The following is a 6,000-nucleotide window of genomic DNA, read 5'->3' as shown; positions in this document are numbered from 1 at the left end:
CTGACTAAAACTCTTTACGTTACAGAACGTCTTATACATGTCCAACACCAATTAGGCAATGTGTAATATTACAAAAATAAAAATATAGAACCTTTTAAGTGGGCCTGGGCTAGGGCTGCTCGATTAAGCGATTTTGAACGGAAACCGAAATTTCCCGATCAAACGATGTTAAAAACATTCAAATCGGCACGTTCGATTTTGTTGTTTTTGGTGTTTCTAAGCCACCGTAGTTTCCTCTGCATTTCCGCTTCCTCCCACGAGCGCGCATACGGGAAAAACTACAACACCATCCATGGCTACCAGCGATTCTGCTATTTGTTCAGGCAAGTGAGCGTTTAGTTAATAAATCGGGCAAATATAGATCTGTAGTGTAGTGTGTGCCCCGCATGTAAAATACAGTGACAGTTTTGCACTGATCATTGATTTATGTTTAAGTAAGACCAGGGAGAAATGTGAAAGGCTAGTCACTAGCTGGTTGGAAGAATGACTTGCTGACAGACTGTTTGGTTTACAAACTTGACTGTCTACCTTCTCGTTTCAGATGGTATATGCACTTTCTTCTTTCATTATTGGTTTAATTAAGAACAGATCAGAAATCTATTGTGTAAGTAAAATGCTGTTAATCCCAATGGATTGTTCTGTGTGTATTAAGTTAAATCAACTGGCATTGAGTTCAAAGAAAGAAAAATTAAGTTTAAATAAAAGACAATCAAAATACTTCATTTTTCATAATTTTTTATTTTACAAATAAATCGTAATCGTAAAATCGGGTTTGAGAGAAAATAATCAGGATTTTCTTGTTAGGCAAAATCGAACAGCCCTAGCCTGGGCGGTGTTTCATAAATGGGCAAAAATTACTGTTCATCCCACACGCAGGTTTAAGTTGTTAATCCTGTAGAACTCGGCAAACACCTGTACATAATAAGAATTACACGGAAATGTACAAACAATTAAAAACTGAAGTGTGCTGTTATTTTAAGAAGTTGTAACTTGGCAAAGTACAAAACCAAGGGCAATTCTATTGGGGAATGAGTTAAAACCAATATCAAAACTGAGGGTCAATTGTAATTATTTTCAAAACCTCCAATTAAAAAAGCGAATTAAATTAATACACGCTTGGTACTTTGTTTATTGTGAATGAAAAAAATACATAAGATATAAATTATTTAAAATTTACATTTTTACAGTATTAATTTTAAATACAGTAGTGAAAAAGATAGACATGTTCAAAGTGGACATGTCAGTGCTAAAGAGTCATCTTGACTGTTGACTCATTTCTGCTCTCAACGGGGAGAACAGTAAAATATTAAAACAGATTTTGATTCACATCCCCAAAGTCTATGTCCATGACCATTTATGAACTTGTACAATTCTTTCCCTAGGGGAGAGGAGACTCGTTAGAAAAGCAGGCATAAAGATTTTGACTAGCAATTTTGCTTGTTGTTGTGTTGTGCTTTTTTGTTTTGTTTTTTTAACTGTCAGGCTGGCTGGCCATCTTTCCACAATGTCTCTCACTCGCTACTCGCGCTACAAGAGCTCCAACAATTTCTTGGCGGCGAAGGGCAAAGGTTGTGTTCATATGCTTACATATGACTAACTGGCTTCTCTCTGTCTTTTCAAGCTCTTGAATGTGTTCTTACTCTCATAGTTTCGAGTGTGACTTGAGTATGACCCCTTGGTATGTTGATGATGTAATTGACCTCAGCTTTTCAGGCTTTCTTTATGTTGTGATGGAGATGATCATTTTCAGGGTTATTTCGGCTTCACCTCCCTGTGTTTATGGCTGCTTCTGCAACCCCTGCTTTTGCCAGATTGTTACGATAAGATGCAACCTTGTAGCCAATGTGAAGTTTCCATCCCAACTCCCTGTCTTCACCAGCTGTCATTCTGAGACACGGATGAGCTGCTGACAGAGCTTGAGCAGCCATTGCCAATTCCTTGTCATGTGGGTATGGTTTAAATTTGTAGATCATTGCTGCCATTCCCTTAAGGATTTCACTCTTTTGAGACCTCTTCAACTTCAGCAATTTTCCTGATTCTTCATAAACATGATTTCCTTCTTCCAGTATATGTTCCACTTCATAACCAAAAGCAGAGACAACAAAGCGATCAGGTCAATGTTTCTGACGCTGTATTGGGGAAGTAGGTCTGTATCAGAAGATCCAGTCAATAAGATGTCACCATCAGGTTTGACTCTCAATGTGCCCTTCTCTGGTAACTCCTGGATATCCAGTGAACAAATCTTGAACGGTTCTTTTTGACTGCCATACCCATCACTGCAGGGCAGGGTCTTGAGAAATGTATACACGCAACGCAGCACATGCTTCCTGAGAGCAGCCATCTCTTTGTTCTTATAAGACAAAAGCATGTTAAGTACAGACTCATGGAGGAAAATGAAACAGACCGAAATCAAATGATCACCGCCCCTCTCTAAAGAAATTTATTTGCAGAGTTACGATTTGAAAATGGCATTCCATCTAACTTTAGATGTTGACGCGCTTCAACAAATTTTCGGTGTAGCAATATGAATCGTTATGGTCTCAGGAGCAATCTTCCATCTATGTTGTAGGCGCAGAGAGGTGTTTTGTCATTTAGGTCTGACACGGTGTGAACAGCCAAATTCCTTGGGGAAAGTTCACAAGACCTCAGGTGTTCAATGTAGTATGATGTGTGTTCTTAGCAAAGAAAAACAACACTACTATTAACGAGGAGAACCTGTTCAATTCTACAGAAATTAGGCAGTCCTCCCTCTTCTCCAACAGACAGAAACATTCCTACATCATAATCAGTTTCATCAATGCAGACCTTTGATGTGCTGTATATACCACTGCTTGCAGTCATTTCTTCAATGTATGACTGGGCAACATGTGGAAGCATTGATACTAGTACAGAGGAGACATTTGATGTTTGATGGTGAGGTTTGAAGAATCCTGAGGCACTAAGATGGTAAGCTGCCATATACTGGTGCTTTTCTACTAGTGTTTTTAAGTGTTCTTAAAGTTGTGTGTGTCATGCACAATTTCCTTGAAAAAATGGTGTTTGCCCTCAAATCTCATCATCCACAAGTGCACAAGGGGTCCAAAACAACTTACAAGGTCAGGATAATGTTCCATGTAGTTAGGATGAAGTGTGAAATCTGGAAAAGCCTCTTTCAGCATCTCCCTATGTTCCTGTATTTTTTATTGTAAATACTGGATCGACTCCTCTGTAAAGTCTGAGCACAGAGATAACTCTACCACCTCTTTCAATTCGATCAGCACAGTCCATGCTCCATCTTCTTCAGGAACTAGATGGCCATTAACATCTATGCTTTTTTATAGCAAAGGTCTGTGGTATTTTATGAGGTTTGTCAACCTTGTCTAAATGCTGGTATGGGAATGACACTATTCTCGCATTTAAATAGTCAAGAGTAAAGTATTTGCGACAAATCATGTCTCTAATACACAGGGCGAGCTCTACAGGGACAATACCCTCAAGAAGATCGTGCAGGACATCCGGTGGAAAGCCGGTGACAGTGTGAAAATGTTGTAGATACTGGCTCAGAACACAATCTGCCTTAACACCATTCTGACTCTGACTATTTCCGTTCATTACAGCATGTACATCACTAGCATGGTTGTCTTTTGTCCTGACACTGAACTCACCACTTGTAACTTCTTGAGTCTGAAGTTTAGTTTGAGTTGCTGTGCAAACTCTGCAAAAATATTTAGCTCTAAAAGACTTTGAAAACCCTGCCAAGTCATGGGCTGCAAGATTATCAGACACCACAAACATTACTGTTCCTTGGACTACCTTACCAATAGACTCAATAAATACACCATCTTGCTCAAGGGGACAGAGATCTCTCAACAGAGGCCTAAGTGCTTTTTCATAGCCAAACGTCCGTATGTCATCCATTTTGCATAAAGCTGCAAGCTGAATCACATGCAAGGCTGATCTATATTTACTGGGCAAATCAGCAAACATCCAGTATATTGCAGTGATTTTGTGTATTTTTCGTGGCGTGCCAAGTGAATTGGCAATTTCAAAATCATCAATGTACAAAACGAGTGTTATCTTAAGATCATTTGAAGACAAGAATGAGTTCTCTTTAAAGTACAAACCGTCTTGGGGGCTTACATAATGACCGTTTTGTGACACTTTTAACACTTTTAATTTTTAATTTTCAGAACATCTGTATGATTGAAGATTCTTTGTATCATCTCAAGAAAGAGAACATGTTCTGCTATATGTTCCGGGTCTAGCACATACTGTACAGGCATTACGACAGGATAATTATTTTCAATGAAGTTTGTCCGTCTCTTCGTTGAAGATAGTGTCTCCCCTTTTGCTGTGGCACTGACAACAGCATTAGAGTCCATAACAGTACTGACAATCTCAGCATTATTTCACTAAAAGTGATGTTGTGACGCTCTAAGACCTCTCTAATGCCATCTTTGAGTATATAGGCTGGGACAAGGAAAAGATCTGAGTCACATGCTCCACTATCTCGTAGGACGCAATGTCAGATACATGAAGAATAGATGGCATCTTTAGGAACAATGATGGCGTGTTATGGATCAATTGGGCTGTAAAAGTGTCTGTGTCACACTGCCTGGTTACCTCCCTGAAATCAAATTCATCTGCAAAACCTGCACTGTGACACTCAGCAGGTTCCTCAAAACGTTCTGCAGCAATTAAAACTGGGACACTATCATTGTCTGCTAATGTAACACATTCACCAAAGTCTGAATCGCCCCTATGTTTTCTACTTTTGTGTGCATTAAATGTTGTGTAGCTATTTGTTCTGTAACTACAGTTCTTGAATGGGCAAGCTACCATCTCATGGCTTCTTAAATGATGTCTCAAATGTCCAAATAGAATTTCCTCGGAAATGGGCTGCTTACAGTCACACAAAGGACATGTAAAAAAAAAAAAAACACATGATCCATCCGTTGCATCTACTTTACAGGAATGATTGTGTGTGGCACCTTGACAGATGAGTTTTCATTGCGTTCAATGATGAAAAAGTACAAATGGATCTGTCGTAGGGACATGGCAGTAGAGAAACTCTTTAATATTGGCTATGCAGCACATTGTAGTGCCAAAATAATTGTTTCCTGGTATTTGAAGTTACAGAACATAACTTGCACTTCCACTCCATTTGGCCAACTCCACCCTGCAATTTAACATTTTTCAATGAAAGTTTAAATCATGATAAGTGTACATTTCAGCCTTGTTTTGTACATTTGACTTCAAAAATAGTAATTGTACAAGTTAAATTTAGAATTTGTTGGGGAAAATAAATTTTCATTCAAATTAGTACACAATTTACACAACTCAACTGAATTCTGGGTGATTGTTAAACCCTGAATCTTTGAAGCGCTCCCCAATCCAGTCCAATATCTGTACACAACATGAGAACAAAAATGAGTGATTTAATGTAAAAAATATATATATATAAATACTACATAATGACACATAAAACATTAATATAAACATTTCCATTCATTATATACTCATTATAGTTCAAATTAAAGTATTGAAAGTTGAGCAAATTAGCAGTTAACAAGCAATGCATTAAATTGTGTTTTTTACATAAATTATGCTCTTTCTGTTAGGCAGTGGTTACTTTGCCGTGAACGGCTCTGATTAATCTACCGCAGAGTGAGCTTGCCGTACCAACTGGCTTTCAGATGGATGAATTGGCTCCCGTAAACTTTTTGCTCGCTGAGTGACACTAATACGTAGCTTATTTGAACACGTACATGACGAGAACGAATAAAACCGCACGCTCTACCCACTACCTAGTACACTTTACCCAGCGACAAATTTGTGCTAGTAATTCGAGCGATTCACAGCAAACCAAAAAAAACATTTCAAGAGGTTGAACTGATTTTCTGGGGACGCCACGGAGAGAATAACATTTCAACAAAGACTCATTTGCGATAAGGCCTAGATAGACCAAAACGACGTTGGCCAACAGTGACAAGACGTTACCCCCTGTGGCGTCGGGCCGGC

The sequence above is a fragment of the Filicampus tigris genome, chromosome 13 (assembly GCF_054856515.1).
Source record: "Filicampus tigris isolate MCC_2025a chromosome 13, RoL_Ftig_1.0, whole genome shotgun sequence".
Taxonomy (NCBI): domain Eukaryota; kingdom Metazoa; phylum Chordata; class Actinopteri; order Syngnathiformes; family Syngnathidae; genus Filicampus; species Filicampus tigris.
The sequence above is the reverse complement of the archived record's forward strand: the minus strand, read 5'-3'. Positions refer to the sequence as shown.